The sequence below is a fragment of the Silene latifolia genome, chromosome Y (genome assembly GCF_048544455.1).
Source record: "Silene latifolia isolate original U9 population chromosome Y, ASM4854445v1, whole genome shotgun sequence".
Lineage (NCBI taxonomy): Eukaryota > Viridiplantae > Streptophyta > Magnoliopsida > Caryophyllales > Caryophyllaceae > Silene > Silene latifolia.
This window is the reverse complement of record NC_133538.1, coordinates 363,300,963-363,320,426: the sequence shown is the minus strand read 5'-3', so window position 1 is coordinate 363,320,426 and position 19,464 is coordinate 363,300,963. Positions and strand designations below refer to the sequence as shown.

The window sequence follows — 19,464 nt, the reverse complement described above, 5'->3', positions numbered from 1 at the left end:
ATGATGGCTGTTGTCGTGGGGCGGTTTTGGTGTTAGAGAGGGAGAAGGAGGCTGCGATGGTGGTGCGATGTTGGTGTTGTCAATGGTGGAAGGAGAAAGAGGAGAGAAAGGGATGCGGGTTTGTGGGCGTCGATGGTAGTGGTGGAGGTAGTGGCAGTGGGCGCGAGTGGAGGTGGCTGCGGCGAGTGGAGGGCGGAGGGCTGGTGGTTACCGAGAAGGAGAGGGAGAGGATTTGTTTATTTTTTGGTTTTTTGGTTTTTTGTTTGTGTTTTGGTTTTTTTTAATTTGGGTTTTATTTGGGTTTTTTTTTTGTTTTGAGAGAATGAGAGGAAAAAGAGAGAGAAAGAGGGATGAGAGAAGTGGGAGAGAGTGAATAATGAGTAAGTGAGTTGGGAGAATTAGAATGAGAAGGAGTTATACAAATTAGGAAGGAGTTGTACATGATTAGTGAGGGAGATTAGTGAAGGAGATTTGTGGCCCTCCATCAAGATGTAATCTCATCCCTCCATCCCTTCCATCCTAAGGTCCTTATAAGGACTTAGGGACTCATAAGATGTAAGGGCCTTATGAGAACCTTTCTCTCTCTCTCTCTCTCTCTCTCTCTCTCTCTCTCTCTATATATATATATATATATATATATATATATATATATATATATATATATATATATATATATATATAGGGTTAAAATCCCATGAGAACCCCCTCCCCATGAGAACCATTGCTCACCATTCGATGAATACTACCTACGGCTAAGATTAACGCGCGCAACAATTATTAAGCTACCTTTATTTTTACAAAACCACTGTTTATTTGTCAAAAACCCCTAAATTTCCTAACCTTGTCACCGCAATTACAAATCCACCAAAAAAACACCCAGATTTTCTTCGTAATCGAAAAACAAGGATGATCAAACCAATTGCATACAAGATTATCAAAGTAATTGACAGCAAGTAATCGATTATATCAAGGTAAACAACTAATTAAACTTGATCGATTTTTTTTTTTGTGGATTGAATTGTTATTTGATTGAGGAAATTGTACGGATTCATTACTTGTTAGCTTAGATTCATGAATTGGTTTCATTGGTCCTGGAAAAGAGATTTGATCGATTGTGTCCATATTTTCTCATCGATTTTTTTTACAAATTGAATTGGTATTTGATTGATGAAATTGTACGGATTCAGTAATTGTTATCTTAGATTAATGAATTGGTATCATGGGTCCTGGGAAAAGAGATATTTGATTGATTGTGTGGATATTTTCTGAACAACTTCTATAAGATTAGAGTTGGAAGATCAGTTATTAGAGATGATATGTATAATATAAGTTGTTCAGAAAATGTATACCGTAGGTTCAGAAAATATATACCATAGGTTCAGAGAAATTTGTACTGTAGGTTCAGAGAATTTTTTGTACTGGGTTGGGTGTGAGATACTCCACGATAATTTGTACTTGTAACTTCTTTGTAGTGTTCAGAAAATATATAGCATAAGTTCAGGAAATTTGTACTGTAGGTTCAGAGAATTTTTTGTACTGGGTTGGGTGTGAGATACTCCACGATAATTTGTACTTGTAACTACTTTGTAGTGTTCAGAAAATATATAGCATAAGTTCAGGAAATTTGTACTGTAGGTTCAGAGAATTTGTACTGGGTTGGGTGTGACATACTCCACGATAATTTGTACTTGTAACTACTTTGTAGTGGACCTCATGTAGTGAAACAATGTACCCAGTTGAGTTCAATGTTGTATGGTATTTTTCCAAATTTTGTTTTGGCAAATTACTGGTAATTTTGTAAATAACAAAACATTTATACTAAATGTGCAAAACTTATATATCATAGATTCAGAAAACTTGATTGATTTTAACAATGGGTGTATACTAATATTTTCAATTTCCAGTTGTGCAGATTAAATGGAAAAAAATGATGAAGTTAGTTCAGCGATTTCGATATTATTGTCTACACCAATTTGCACTATTCTACCAGAAGAACCTGAGGAGTACTTTCCACCATGCGTAGATGAGAAGAAGCCTAAACTAGGAGATTTATACAATACCATAGAAGAAGGAGTTCAGTTTTACAAAGAATATGCAAAACATTGTGGCTTTCAAACTAGATTAGGTACAACAAAAAGGAAAAAAGGAAATGCTGAAGTATTTACGTTAATGAGAGTGTTATGCAACAAGGCTGGAACAAGGGAGGAGAGTAAAGATAAAAAAACAGATCGTGTGCGGTTGATTACTCGTATTGAATGTGAAGCTATGGTACAATTTTCCATGCAAGTAGATGGAAAGTATAAGGTTACTGGATTCCATGAAGGACACAACCATATTTTAGCATCACCATCATCAATGTTGTTTATGAAGGAAAACAGGAAAATGACATAGATTCAGAAGACCTTTGTTGTTAAAGCAGAACGGTTAAAGATGGGGTCAATAAAAGCATTTAGAGGTTGGAAAGAGTTGTCGGGAGGTTATAGTAATGTTGGTGCTACCGAGACTGATTTCAAGAACTTTGTGAGAGATATCAAACAGTACATTGGTTTGTCTGATGCACAAATGGTGGTAGATAATTTTTCTCAAAAAAAGAGATGTGTAGCACGTTTTATTTTGACTTCGAAGTTGATGAAAAAGTGTGTCTATCGGGGCTGTTTTGGCGACACCATATCTAGGAAAAACTATGCTTTATTTGGTGACATGCTTTCCATCGACTCCACCTTTCGTACAAATAAGTACGACATGGTTTTTGTACCATTTACTGCTGTTGATCAACATAAAAGGTGTGTAACAGTAGGAGCGGGGCTACTATCACACGAGAGCATTGAAGCATATACATGGCTTTTCAAAGCATTTCTTGATGCAATGGGAGGTTGTGCACCAAAAGCAATTATAACTGATCAATGTCCTTCTATGAAACCCGCAATTGAGGAAGTATTTCCAGATACATATCACAGGTTATGCATGTGGCATATTATGAAGAAATTTCGTGAAAAAGTTGATGCGTATTTATGGCAAGACGAGGATTTCAAGAAGCGTTTAAATGCATGCGTTTGGAACAATCATTGTGAACCTGATGAATTTGAAGAAGCTTGAGCTAATATCATGATTGATTATGATTTGGTAGACCATCCTTGGTTCTCGTCTCTCTACGAAATTAAAGAAGATTGGGTTCCTGCATATTTTAGAGAAATATTTATGGCGCGTATTATGAGGGTGACATCAAGATCGGAGAGTGAAAATAGTTTCTTCGATCGTTTTCTTACCCCTCATGCGACTCTTGTTGAATTCTGGATGTCTTTTGAGAGTGCAATGGATGCACAACGCCACAAACAATCAAAACTGAACTCGGAAAATAAACACTCAACATCTCCATTGAAAACTCCGGTTCAGTTAGAAAAACACGCTTCAGAAATTTACACGCATGCAACTTTTAAAGATTTCCAGAATGAGTTATGTGCAGCAGTGTATAATTGTGGCATGGTGGACGTACATGCTACAGACGGCACATAGGTATATATTATCAACGACATAGAGAGAGAAAGAAAGACATGGGAAGTTGCATTTACAGCAAGTAGAGAAGAAATCACTTGTAGTTGTTGTTTGTATCAACGAATGGGTATGCTATGTAAGCATGTCATATGGGTGTTAAAGCATAAGAACATAAGAATGATTCCAGACAAATATGTTCTTAATAGATGGACGAAGAATGCGTTGATGAAGCCCGTCTTTGATAAGCATGACAATAAAATGGAGGATGTTGGGAAATCAGACAACAAAAAAAGAATGACAAATGAGCTTTGGGAAGAAATGTACTCTTGTGTCAGCCTTGTAGAAGAAAATGAGAAAGACATACAAATGTTAATAGATAAACTTAGAGAAGTCAAAATGGAGATAAAGCAACATCGAAGCAACGAGCCACCAATCCTCAACACGATTTTGGAAATGGAAAGGTATGTTGGGTGCAGCATTCCTAAAGAGATAAACATCCAAGTTTCACAAAAATCACGTAATAAGGGGAGTGGTAAGCGAATTCAGTCAAGTGTTCTAAAAGCGCTCGAGAAAAGCGGGAAAAAACAAAGAGTATACCAGACTTGTGGGAGAAAAGGTCACAACTCAAGAACATGTTCTAAAAAGGTTGAAGAATCTTATTCAGAGGATGAGGATGAAGACAGTGAAGATTGATTGTCGATGGCATTGATTGTTGATGGCATTAAGATTGATTGGTTTTACACTTTTAAATACTTAAACATGGATTATGGTTTTTGGTGAATACTTATATTTTACGGATGATTTACGATTGTTAGATTACTCATTTTTGAAATTATATATAAAAGGAGTTTCTTTGGAAAATTGTTTTCCATCAGATTCACATAATGATGTATACACCAAAGGTTCAGAACTTATGTCTGAATGATTCCGAATGTTTGTGGTACAAGTTCAGAATACCCCAACGTTCATTCTAACAATCTTGGGAGTACAATTCAATTATGAACAAGGATTTTTTAGGGATTCAAATTATAAACTATGTAATTTACAGATACCAAACATAAACCAAGAAATTGGTTCGACAACAAACGCTTGAGAAATTTTCAAAAAATCATTCATACATTGCATGATTAAATGATTGTTGCCACCTTTCACATAGTGTATACAATACCATAGGTATGTGAAAGCATGTGCTAACAAAAGATGTTACAAAAGTCATATGGTGCAGCACTAATTCAATATACAAGTGGATCACGAATAAAAACAGTAGCAACAAATGTAAAAAAAGGAATTAAGGAAAAATTACTTATAAAGAGGGCTATTTTGTCCGAAGTCTTTGTATATGTAGTCACACACAAGTCTTTGCACTTTGGTGAGGTTGCTTAATGGATCAACGTCCCTAACTATAAAAGGAGATCGGAGTTCTGGTACAAGTGCGGCTGAACTACTGATAGGCTTTATCGCGTACCTATGCAAAGATAATATTTATACCCTAGGCAACAAATTAATGTAGTACATAGGGGTCGAACCCAAAGGAGACGGGAGTTATTGATTAATTGTTATGGAGCGAATTTTATCTTGAGTCGATGCGGTTGATTGATTGATTGGTTGATTATGCAAATAAAATGAAAACAACAATAAAAAGAAATTGTCTAGGGAGGTCGGGTCACACATGCTAATTACGTAAATGTTTATGTCAAGTTAGGAAGTTGATTTTGCGGTAAATGTTTAGGCTTAGAGATACCCACCTTACGGCATTAGTATCAACCATAGACCGGGTCCTAGAGAAACTCTCGTCCATGACTAGGTCGTCCTACTACACATGCTTAGTCTAATTCGATTCCGTGCCTCTCGACTTTAGAACGAATGAACAAACTTAATCAATGAATATGGCCTTTAATCATAGATTAAACATTAAGGTGCAAACATGTGATAGAAACAATTTATCAATTTAACTTAGCCTCATTTTAACATTTACAATTTACTTAGTCATGCATGGTTTCCCTTACTCCTTAGACAAAAGTAACTACTCAAACATAATGAAAATGTAAACTATACTAATGATAATTAAAATGATATATAACATAGTGCAAATAAGAAATAGAATTACCTTGAATGGAAATAGAAATGAAGAACAAATGCAAATGGAAATAACTTGAAATAAAGCTTGAATATAACTTGAACTTGATAATAGAAATGTTGTAACAAACTAATATAAACTAAAACTAAACTAAACTAAACTACCTACTAAGATTTAGAGAGAATTTAGATGGAAAAATATATGTAAGAGATTGTAAGAGATGCCCAAGAAGTGTCGACCAAAGCACCTATTTATAGGAGTGAAGGGAGTAACGGAAATAATCTCTGAGGGGGCTAACCCGATCGGGGCCACCCAACCCCGATCGGGGCCATGGTGTTTCTCAAATTCCACTTAATTCCGTGCTTGATTGCGTGAGGGATCTCTATGCTTCTTTCGGTAGTGCTCAATTCCTAGCATCCTAAGCTCTTCTTGGCATCCTATGCTTTCATGGCATCCTAAGCTTGACCTTAATATGGACCTTGAAGTTGGGCTTGACTTTGATTGTTGGCAACATTTGTAATTCTCATTTCAATCCAACAATTCTTCATGCAAACACCCAATCCAATGCTCCATGCTTAGTCCAATGCTTGGCTTTGTTTAGCTTAGTGAACTTGGTGTACAAAATCATAGGAAAAAGCCTCTAAATGCTTAGATTCCTACAAAACCGTAACAAACACAATAATACACCTAGAACACAAAATTAGCTCAAAAGTATACTAATTAAAGTATGATAATCAATAGAAACCGAGCTAAAATGAGGGGTAAAAGTGTATATAAAATGCACATATCAAACTCCCCCAAGCTAAACCCTTGCTTGTCCTCAAGCAAGAAACCAAATCCATCAAATGCTATATCCTAAACAAGCTAAGCATAATGATTTAAAAACCCGAAACAACATGGGCAAGGAATAAAGCAAGACATGGATGAGATTTATACGACGGCGTAGCATAGAAAATTTTGAATGAACCTTTGAGCTCTTGAATGATCTTTTGACTTTTGGACTCTCACGGGGCACTCAACTCTTTTTATGTGAAAGGACAATTTTGTGAATAAACACTCGACTATCCTCGACCTATAATAATGTGCCCGCAATCTAATATGGTAAACATGTCAAAACTAGTAAGCAAGGATAATCATATGTAAGCATGATAAAGAAGCCAAATGGGTAGGAAGAAGGCAATAATGTAATGGGTAAGAAGGGGGAACAAATGAATTATGGTAATGTGGAGCTAAGTCAAGCTAGCAACTACCAAATTGTAAAGGTGCTCAAACCTATTTCTAACCCAATTTTGCAATGCAAACCATGAGAAAATCCTCCAAAATATATGAATAATGCATGAGAATTTCTCACATCAACTTCTTCTTCTCTTTTTTCTATTTTTTTTTTCTTTTTCAATTTATTCATCTCTTTTTTTCATTTTCTTTCATGTTTATTAATTTCTTTTTCTTCTTGATTTTTTTTCAATTCAATTCATCATCACTTTTTCTTCTTTTCTTTCTTGAGCATTAAGACCAAGCTCACATGATTGTCCAAACTTTGAAATAAATCCCAATTGAGCACCCGAACAAGGACAAACAAAGCTACTAGCTCAACAAGGGTAGGTAATTTATAATGTAGCTAGGGAAAATTGTTTGTGAAAGGAAAATTCTCCAAAATGCTATAACAAATGAATGAATGCTTACCAAGAGATGACATGAGAACCATACTTGTGCGTTTTGATAAAACACATATCATAAGGAGACCTACACTCACCTAAGAGAGACCGGATATGGATGCATCGGTCAAAAAGAGGTTCTACCTTACCATTTTGTAGCTTGCCAAAAGTCAAGACCAAGCCCATTCGATTCATTCTTTATCTCCCGCCTACTATGTCAAGACATCCCCATGTAGCTAATATCCCATCATTATAGAATAAATCATTAGCAACAAGCTATTAATAGGATAAGCAAAGAGGAAAGTAGGCTAAGCAAAGAATTAGAGCAAAAACAACACAAATTTTTCAAAAATTCTCACTAAATCTACAGAAACTAAAAGCAAACCAACACAAATTGAAAAAATGTTGATTTTTTCAATTTATTTGAAAGCAATAAAATAACTAGACACACTAAATCCCTCCCCCAAGCTAGAACATCACATTGTCCTCAATGAAAAAAAAACGGGGTTGACCACAAAAGAAAGACAAGTAAAGCCTACAAGGGGAGACGGAAATGACACATGCGGAAAATAAAGAAAATAAATGCATACTAAATTTTAGAAGCCTCCCCCAAGCTACCTTGAGAAAGGGCTTGGGAAGAAAGGACTTTTGTTTCTTAAAAAGCTTGTCAAAGCCCTTAGAAGTTGATCATATTCCTGTGCATGAGCAATACACAAGCATATGTAAGCAATTGATAAGATATAAGCATGAAAGATCAAAGGAAAGAAAGGATTAATCTTATCAAATTGCTCATGAGAGATTTCATATAGAACCACCGTACTCCCCTCGTCAGCAAGAGTAGGAGCATCATGCTTAAGACCATAAAAATAATCGTTAGTGCACAAATTATAATTATAATCGGTCTCAAATTGGTGGTATGAAAACTCTAAGTGATAGGACTCGTCAAAAATGGGGGGTTCATCCCACTTAACCTTTATATTAGCATCACTAAGTCCTTCACCAACCTTAAAAAGGTCAACCACATCCTCCACGAAAGGATTTTCAAAGGGGTCTAAGGTCTCGTGTAAAACCTCATCCTTTTCATTACATTCGGGCCCAACATCGTCCATGGTGAGTGTGTTATCTACTACAAGGACAATGTCAAAAACATGAGTCTCTAAATTATCAATAGGAATGACATTAGGGGGACTTTTAGAAGAAAAAGTCGGACTATCATCATCGTCATCTAATAATTCAAAATCATTAGGTTTAAAAGACTCACATTGGGGAGGTAAAAAGGCAAAATGAGAAAAGATAGGCTCACGTGGTCTCGGTTTCTCTTGAGATTTTTTTCCAAACAAGCCTCGTAGCACTTTAAGCTCCTCTTCGATACGCCAATAATGAAATTGGCGTGATACCTCCCGCAATTGACTTTGGCTAGCCATGAAATCAAAGAAATTCCAAAGTTCTAACCCCATCATGTAGTAGACACTCCCATTACTCAAGTTTAGAGCTATTTCTCGGTTCTCAAAATTCATGCCATTAAGAGCGAATTGAACCATGTAATCCCCATCAAGGACATGTCCAAGAGAGAGGAGACTATCGCAAAAATGGTTGAATCGGGCAAGATAGTCATGAAAAGGCTCATCTTTGAGTTGTGGGACGAATTCGTAATTCATTATGAAAGGCCAATAGCTTTATCACCTACAAAAATAGGCACTAAAACTACAAAGAAACCGTGAGAAGATCCCAAGGAACAAGTGTTCCTTGAGACAAAATAAAATAAGATAAAATTCAACAACTAATTAGCAAACAAAACCGTCTCCCCGGCAACGGCGCCAAAATTTGATAGGCTTTATCGCGTACCTATGCAAAGATAATATTTATACCCTAGGCAACAAATTAATGTAGTACATAGGGGTCGAACCCAAAGGAGACGGGAGTTATTGATTAATTGTTATGGAGCGAATTTTATCTTGAGTCGATGCGGTTGATTGATTGATTGGTTGATTATGCAAATAAAATGAAAACAACAATAAAAAGAAATTGTCTAGGGAGGTCGGGTCACACATGCTAATTACGTAAATGTTTATGTCAAGTTAGGAAGTTGATTTTGCGGTAAATGTTTAGGCTTAGAGATACCCACCTTACGGCATTAGTATCAACCATAGACCGGGTCCTAGAGAAACTCTCGTCCATGACTAGGTCGTCCTACTACACATGCTTAGTCTAATTCGATTCCGTGCCTCTCGACTTTAGAACGAATGAACAAACTTAATCAATGAATATGGCCTTTAATCATAGATTAAACATTAAGGTGCAAACATGTGATAGAAACAATTTATCAATTTAACTTAGCCTCATTTTAACATTTACAATTTACTTAGTCATGCATGGTTTCCCTTACTCCTTAGACAAAAGTAACTACTCAAACATAATGAAAATGTAAACTATACTAATGATAATTAAAATGATATATAACATAGTGCAAATAAGAAATAGAATTACCTTGAATGGAAATAGAAATGAAGAACAAATGCAAATGGAAATAACTTGAAATAAAGCTTGAATATAACTTGAACTTGATAATAGAAATGTTGTAACAAACTAATATAAACTAAAACTAAACTAAACTAAACTACCTACTAAGATTTAGAGAGAATTTAGATGGAAAAATATATGTAAGAGATTGTAAGAGATGCCCAAGAAGTGTCGACCAAAGCACCTATTTATAGGAGTGAAGGGAGTAACGGAAATAATCTGAGGGGCTAACCCCGATCGGGGCCACCCAACCCCGATCGGGGCCATGGTGTTTCTCAAATTCCACTTAATTCCGTGCTTGATTGCGTGAGGGATCTCTATGCTTCTTTCGGTAGTGCTCAATTCCTAGCATCCTAAGCTCTTCTTGGCATCCTATGCTTTCATGGCATCCTAAGCTTGACCTTAATATGGACCTTGAAGTTGGGCTTGACTTTGATTGTTGGCAACATTTGTAATTCTCATTTCAATCCAACAATTCTTCATGCAAACACCCAATCCAATGCTCCATGCTTAGTCCAATGCTTGGCTTTGTTTAGCTTAGTGAACTTGGTGTACAAAATCATAGGAAAAAGCCTCTAAATGCTTAGATTCCTACAAAACCGTAACAAACACAATAATACACCTAGAACACAAAATTAGCTCAAAAGTATACTAATTAAAGTATGATAATCAATAGAAACCGAGCTAAAATGAGGGGTAAAAGTGTATATAAAATGCACATATCAACTACCCCTCTTCCTTGTAACCATATGGTAGATAGGAGAAGGAAATGAATCAGAATCAGGTTCACAATCACCATCTGAAATCGTCTTTTCAGAATCTGATTGTTCAGTAGCCTCCTCATGCACCTTCTCACACGACTTGTCATCATCTTTGTGAATGATATCATCACCTTCCTGATATGCTTTTGTATCAGCTTGTTCAGTAGCCTCCTCATGCACCTTCTCACACGACTTATCATCTTTGTGAATGAGATCATCACCTTCCTGATCTGCTTTTGTATCAACTTGTTCATCTTTTTTCTCATTAGATAAATCTAACAAAACGTTCCGCACTACTGTATCATGATCAGCAGGTGCATTTGGTGACAGCAATGGAACTTTTGAATTATTAAAAGGTTCATCTCGAGACAAACCAAGACTGAAAGACGGAGGACTAACACCACCATGTGAATAATACGATCACATTGCAAGGGATTTGAAAAGATTGGCCTCGTTGAAATTACTGCACGTTTTTTATTGTATGCATCCTCTACTGCCTGGGCAAAAGCTATTAAATCCGCTTCTTCTTTTGAATCAGTGACCCAATAAGAGGGAGAGGCGTCCTCATTGCATCCTCCATGCATCCTCCATAGGTACGATATAATAAAGATGTAGAGCTATGTAGCTGCTTGATAGTCTCATTTTCTAGGAAATTTGTAGCTCCAGTTTCATACTTGTTCTCAAGTATAACCATATTTTCAGCCATTCGTGCAGAATTAATAACAAGGTCATGTATATACTCCTACACATTAAGCAAAAAATAATCACATAAAAAAATGTTGAAAAGATAAAGAAAGAATTAAATTGATCAAATAATATAAGATGAAAAAGTAATATACTTTTGGGTTAGAGCATTGAGTTGAAGCTGTTGAAATAGACACTAATGGAATCAATTGAGAAGTTTCTGGCCTAGAAGAAACCCGTTTCTTTGAACAATACTTTTCAGCTGCTTGAATAGCAAGTAAAACTTCATCGCTGCCATAAAAATCGTCATCTAGAGTGACATTCGAGGTTACTTTCGTAGGAATAGAAGAACCAAGTTCATGTTCTGCATTATCTGGAGCAACATTAGGCACAGCAACATCAATCACTTCAACATGCTGAGAACATGTGCTTTCATCATATGGCTCATTCATTAGATTCATTGCCACATTACACAACTTTTTCATGTCCGGATTTTCATATAGCTTAGGCGGACGATCTTTTATGAAGGTCTCTAAGGACACCAAATGCTCTGCAGTAGCCTTGGTTTTCAATGCAAGTTCATGAATATAATCCTACACAAGCAGATGAAAATAAGGACTCAAGTAAAATCTCAAATATCAGTTCATAAAAGGTGTAACATAAGTTCCAGCAGAAATACCATTGGTTATGAACAGCAAAACCATAAGTACATAATATTTTTCTTACATATAAATATAGTGATTACCTTAATAGTTGCTTGACAGTTAGATTGTGTATTAGGCGATACTGAAGCTGATTGTGTATTAACATGCTCTACCATTATATCTTCGATTGTCCCCTCTCCAAAATGAAACGATTTCATCTCTTCTTTTTGTCTAGCATAGAGAGCATCAGTGGTCCAACCCATGAGAGTGAAAAAATCTCGATCAACAGTTCGCTTTTTGTGAACAACCCGATCAACGTAAAAAAGCTAAAGTTTATACAAGAACATCAAAATCAGTATAAAATTAAAAGGATAGTATTAATTAGCGGAAAATATAAAATACACGCTGAGAAATAGATAGAATATTATACCATTAAAAACAACAAAGGGCCTTCGAAATAGTTCTTCTTAACTGCCCAATTTAGCTTGGCATTCCTCAAACTATCCAAAATATACTCACACCAATTGTAGTTAGCAATATCATTCACATCCATTAAAGACTTGAAAACATGATGATTCACATAAGATCTTTGGTTGTTTTTCATCATAAGAGAGACAACAAGAACGACAAAGTTCACTTTAAATTGATCACCACCTAATTCCTGATTTGTTGCAATATAAGTTTGGAGTGTTGTGATTAAGACAAGTCCAGATGTCCCAGGAAATTGACTTCTCCAATGGTGGTAGAAGTCTGAGAATTCTTCACTTTCATCAATATAAGAAGCTAACTGCACTTGTTTAGGACCCATAGGAAGACACAAAGTCGCATGTACGTCACAAGCTCGAATAGGCAGCTCCTTACCACCATAGAGCATAAGAGTAGTTGTTATTGGATTAAAATTATCAATAAGCCAATAGACGAGACGCATAGGTAACCTATCAACACCCAACGAAAATAAACCACCAAACCCAATTGGATTAATATCCTGCCATTGCTCATATGTCATACAATGAATGACGTAAAATAATCCCTTTGGAGACATGCGTGTAACAGCAGATGGAAACACAGGATGACGAGACTTCTGCCTTTTAGAAGGACGAGAACTACTCGGGCGATTATCATCACCAACCAACCTATTATCAGCATAGAAGGACAATAATTTCTGTAAAGATATGAAATGTACATATAGCGATGAAGAATTGAACATGCAGTAGAAATAAGATGTACTCCACCTAAAGTATTTTGTAAATAACTTGGCCTCTAATTGGAGTAACTAAAATCTTCTACAGAAACTTAGCAAACACGAGCTGAAAATACATAAGATGAAAAAGGTACATAGCAATAGAGGCAAAATACATAAAACGAGCTGAAAATCAGAGACGAACATGAAGAACAACAGGAACAATACAAAACACTCAAAAATACAATTAAATTAACTGTAATTAGTAAAACGAGGTGAAAATCAAAGATGAACATAAAGAACAGCAGGAACAATACAAAGCACTCGAAAATACAATTAATTTAACTGTAATTAGTAAAACGAGCTGAAAATCAGAGACGAACATGCAAACAACAATACAAATCACTTGAAGAATTAAATTAGAAGGAAAAATAAAGCGGAACATGCAATCAAAGAAACAGAATCGTGAAACAATTATGAAGTGGAGAACAAGTTGAAAGATCTTACCTTAATTTCATTGGAAGAGTAGCTAGATTGAAAGAAGTAATCCGTATAAAATTGGGGAAGAAAAAATAATGGTGAAATGAACAGTAGGAATAAGAGGAATAAGACTGTTATAATAAGAATATGTCAATTGACGAAAATAACCTTCACTTACTAAGTTGGACGCGCGTCATCATAAGGTCCGTTGGATTGATATATCTGACGGTGGACAGTGGTTCTCATGGTTCTCATGAGAAGGGGGGTTCTCATAGGATCTTAAATCTATCTATCTATCTATCTATCTATCTATCTATCTATCTATCTATCTATCTATCTATATATATATATATATATATATATATATATATATATATATATATATATATATATATATATATATATATATATATATATATATATATATATATATAGGGAGGATCATGTAAGTCCACCATATATCTTTAAGTCCATAAGTTCTATTAAGAGCCTTTGGATGGTGAAAATGGATGGTCAAGATCAATCCCCAAAAAGTGTGTTTAATGGTTAATCTCACTATCTCTCTCCTCCCTCACTAATCTATCCTAATTAATCACTAATTTACTATATATTTGTTTTCCACTCACCCATTTCCCTCTCATCTTATACATTTCTCTTCTCTCTTCTCTCTTCTCTCTTCTCTCATCTCTCAAACCCCAAATAAAAAAAAACCCAAAAAAATAAAAAAACCCAAAAAATCCAAAAAAATAAAAAACGCAAAAAATCCAAATAAATAAAAAACCCAAAAATTCAAAAATCCAAACAAATCAAAATCCAAATAAATCATTCATTCATTTCTTCTTCATTCAGCACCACCCACCACTACCCCACCCGACACCCGACCGCCACCCACACCCACCGCCACCACCACCGTCGTCGCTGGTAATTTTATAAATTTGTTTTTTTTTCCAGATTTTGCGTCTGATTATTTCCGTCACTTTTTTTTTCCATATTTTGTGTTAAATTTGTTGTTTGGGGTCGTTTTATTTTATTTGTTAATTTTTGTTGTTATTTATTCTTTTCAAATCTCTTCTTGTTATACGTTTTTTTTTTAAGATTTCGGGTTTTAAATCTCGTTTTTTTTTTTGAGATACTTTTTTTTCATCTAAGATCTACTAAAATATTTTTCATAAAATTTGTTATTTTAATCTTAGCTATATAAAAATTCTTATAATTTGTTGATTTTAATCTTATATTTTACATTTTTATATAAAAATGATATAAAATGACTAAAGTTACACAGTTATGGGCAAAAGTTATACTTTTATGGACTAAAGTTATACAAAAATGGACTAAAGTTATACAAAAATTGACAAAAGTTATACAAATATGGACTAAAGTTATACAAATAAAGAATAAAGTTATACAAAAATGGACTAAAGTTATACAAATATGGACTGAAGTTATACAAATAAGGACTAAAATTATACAAAACGTATAACTCTAGTCAGTAAATGTATAACTCTACTCGGTAAATGTATAACTCTAGTAACAATATGAGTAACTTCCACTCAACGAATGTATAATTCTAGTAGGAATGTGTTGAACTTCTACTCAATGAATGTATAACTCTAATAACGATATGAATAACTTCTACTCAACGAATGTATAACTCTAGTAGAAATGTGTGCAACTTCAATGAAAGTATAACTTTTGTTTTATCATTTCTCTTTGGTGACAAATTAAAAAAAATATAAGTATAACAACAAAAAATAACAAATAAAAACCAACATTATAAATTTGAATTTATATCATTACTGTTTGTATAAATTTAGTCCATATTTGTATAACTTTTAGTCCATATTTGTATAACTTTAGTCAATTTTTGTATCACTTTAGTCCATTTTTGTATAACTTTAGTCCATATTTGTATAACTTTAGTCCATTTTTTTATAACTTTAGTCCATATTTGTATAACTTTAGTCAATTTTTGTATCACTTTAGTCCATTTTTGTATAACTTTAGTCCATATTTGTATAACTTTAGTCCATATTTGTTTAACTTTAGTCCATTTTTTTATAACTTTAGTCCTTATTTGTATAACTTTAGTCAATTTTTGTATAACTTTAGTCCATATTTGTATAATTTTAAACTTTAATGTTAAAAAGGTATAACTTTATTCGTAAATAGTCCACCATAATAACAAAAAACGTTAATCTAACAAAAATACCCGTAAATCTAAGAAAAAACCAAATATAAAAAAAAAACAAATAACAATGATCACTGAAGTTGCACATAAGGGCATTGAAGTTGTACACAATGACCACTGAAGTTGCACAAATAAGTTTAAATTTTAAATCTGAAAAATAAAAACAAATGAGAAGAAGAAACAAACTAAACAATACTACATTAATCCATAATAACAAAACTACTGACATGAAACTATAATGCCCAAACAACAATAATATTGCAAAAAAAAAAAAATATCTAAACTTTAAGATTAGAATCTAAAAAAAACCAACAATAACAAGAACAAAAAAATCGAAAATAACTTTAATCCATAATAACAAAAACTCGTTAATCTAACAAAAAAAACCGTAAATCTAAGAAAAAACCAAATAACAAAAAATTATAAATAGTATAACTTTAGTCGTAAATAGTATAACTTTAATCATAAATAGTATAACTTTAGTAGTAAATTGTATAACTTTAGTTGTAAATTGTATAACTTTAGTCGTATAGCCCAATTAAATCAACAAATTATATATATAACAAAAAAAATGTCATTAAAATTTAACAAAAAATCACCAATAGATATGAAGAAAATTAATACCAAATCTAAAATAATAAAAAAATATCTAAACCAAAAAAACTATTAGAGGTAAAAATCAGATCTGGAAATCAGAAAATAAAAACCAAAACAAATACAAAAACCAACTTTAAAATACTCAGATACGGTTTTTGTGAGTGGGGTATCTGAAATTCCAACTAAAACCAAATATGAAAACAAAGAATCACATAACAAAATAAAAAAAATATAAGAAAACAAAACAAAATACAAAACCAGAACTCGAAACCAGATGTGTAAAAAAATTGAAATCGAAATATGAAGCGCAACAACAAACAACAACAAGAACCACATAAATTTTTCAGATCTGAAAATAAAAAGAGAAAGGAGAAGGGTAGGGATGCGGCTGCTTGTTGTTGACCGGAGATGTAGAGGAGAAGAAGGAGTGGTGGTATTTCGGTCGTGATGAGGAAAGCGTGATGGGGTTGCTGCTGGTGGAGGTTGGGGCGTGATGGGGTTGCTGCTGGTCGTCTGTCGCGGCGTTGCCTGAGCTCCGGGGAGGTACGGTCGTGGTGGAGGGATGGATGGTGTGGTGCGGTGTGGTGGAGTCGGGATTGGTGGTGGTGTTGGCGGGTCTGGTGGTGTTGGCGGGTTGTGGGTCGGGTGTGGTGTGTGGTGGGGTGGTGGTGAGCAGCAGGTGGGTCGGTGTGGTGTGTGGTGGAGTGGTTTTTTTTTGTTTTATTTTAGTTTGGGTTTTTTTTGTATCAGTTTGGTTTTTTTTTTTTTTTTGTTTAGAGAGGGTGGGAAGAAAATGAGAGAGAAAGAGTGAATGTGAGAAATGAGAGAGGATGAGTGAATAAGGAAGTGAGTTGGGAGATTAGAATGTTGAAAGAGTTATACAAGATTAGGAGGAGTTATAGAGGATTAGGGAGGGAGATTAGGGAGGTTCATTTGTGACCTTGAATGAGATGTAATCTCATCCCTCCATCCCTTCCATCCTAAGGTCCTTATAAAGACTTAGGGACGCATAAGATGTAAGGGACTTATGAGAACCCTTCTCTCTCTATCTCTCTCTCTCTCTCTCTCTCTATATATATATATATATATATATATATATATATATATATATATATTTATATATATATATATTTATATATATATATATATTTTGGATCCGGTGAGAACAAACACTCGGTGAGAATGACCTACAATCATTAGATTAAAACAAATCGTACGACTGATCGAAACAGACATTTATAATAAAATTTCACGCGCGTCATTCACAACCAAACTTCATCCCACATTCTCTCTCAATCATATTTTAACCTCCCTCATCCTGATCCACGACCAACACCACAGTTGGTCTCAACCCTTCCTATCTATCACCACCACTACACGACAGAACCACTACCATTCACCGCCGATAGTCGTCGCCGAAAAAAACCCATCCACGTCGGCTACTACCCTTACTCTCGCCGGAAAAAACCCATCCACGTCGGCTACTACCTTTACTCTCTTCACTGCTCCTTGAATCATTTCCCCAGCAAATCTCCCAAATCAATCAACAATTAACCAAATCATCATCAATGGCTGACATCAAACAACACCTCCAAATTCGATCATTAATGGTGAAAATCCTTCCGATTCATTCAATAGCACCGAATTCCCTCTCTTGAAAATGTCCCTACTCCCTCTGCCATCAACATCGCTCACCTACACGCCAAAATCTCCGATTTGGAAAACACAAATTTGATGTATCTGGTCAATATATTTATGTAACTGGAACCAATTTTTATGCACCTACTTGTAAGATACATCAACAATGAGAACCTGTTCTGATGAGGATATTATTGGAGCTTTATCGGCTAGACAGTGGGTTTTTTTTCTCAACTATGACAACCTATTCTAGCAGTGATGTATTTGGTGCAGTACATGCCGAGTGTCGGCTTTTGGCTCATAGATAAGGTACTGCCGGAGTTATTTCACTGGTGTTCCCTCCCTTAGACGTTTACTTCTAGTACCCAAGTTACTCCTTGTTTTCCAAACTAATCCTTATTTCCATTTTTACGCACCGGCAAACCATCTCGTTACTGCTCACCACCACAGGCGACACTCATCATCGGCTCTTAAAAACAATGTACCTACACCATTTTGTTATGTATCTACAAAATGTTCTTATGTATCTACCATTAATACACCAAATTTGTTCGTAGATACATTGAAAGTGCTTTGAGATACATCATTGTAAGTAGTAGATACACTAAATTACTACATGTTAATTCAGTATTACATTTAAAGTGCTTGCATCAGAAGTTGGACACTTTGATTGTAACCACCATTGTCATAAATTACCAACAGTTGTCACACGACTACCACTAAACCGCCGCGCCGAGTGCGCTCCTCTCTCCACCACAACCCAAAACTCGATCAAATATCAAATCGTACCATGCCAGCGAGCCTCCATGACCACAAAGGATCTCATTTATGAAAAAAAATTGTGATTTAAATCATATATTTATGCAAAAACGAAGAAGAAATTCAGCAAAATTACCACACGAAAGACATTGTTGCAAAGTTTCGAGTCAAATAGGTCGAAGATGACTCTAATGGTGGTGGTTGTGGTGCGGCTTGCACGCCGGCGATGAGATTAATTAAGGTGCACCGGAGAACGAAAAAGGAGAAGATAAGAAAAAGGAGCGAAGGGAACTTGGCGATCGAACATCGATAAGGTTTATGACGGAGCTCCGTGTTGGAATATGTGTCCTCCGACAATAATGCGATCACAATTGTTGATCATGATGATCACATGTTTAAGTCTCATTATAAAGAATACAATTGGGAAGTAATATTTTACTGTCAACTGGTCCACACATATCGGTAATGATTGGCTGACTAGAGTTTGACATTACTATCGTGCGACGGTGGTGGTCAGTTGATCCCCTAGGTCATACCTAAAGGGCAACACTCTTAATTGATCATTTAATTGATCGTATAACGTTACGAGTCAATTAAATTATTTAAAATTGACGGACGATTTTGGAAGTAATATTTACGTGTCTCATTGAAATTTGATTAAATGAGATACGGTCTGAGTGATCGAATTAATTCATTACTCAGATGAAATTATTGTTTAAGGAAACAATTGAAATTGAATGAATTATTATAAATACAAGTTATTGTGATTTATAATTGGTAAAATATTTT

The 19,464-nt window shown here is 34.9% G+C and overlaps 1 long non-coding RNA gene across 1 annotated transcript; it reads right to left on the bottom strand.

Annotated features, from left to right (window-relative positions):
• Positions 1-1,901: 1,901 nt before the first annotated feature.
• On the bottom strand, positions 1,902-11,282 carry LOC141633882 (uncharacterized). Its single transcript, XR_012538635.1, has 2 exons — positions 10,475-11,282; positions 1,902-4,936 (listed from the first exon to the last, which is right to left on the bottom strand). It is a non-coding gene; the product is annotated as an uncharacterized LOC141633882 (long non-coding RNA).
• Positions 11,283-19,464: the final 8,182 nt, after the last annotated feature.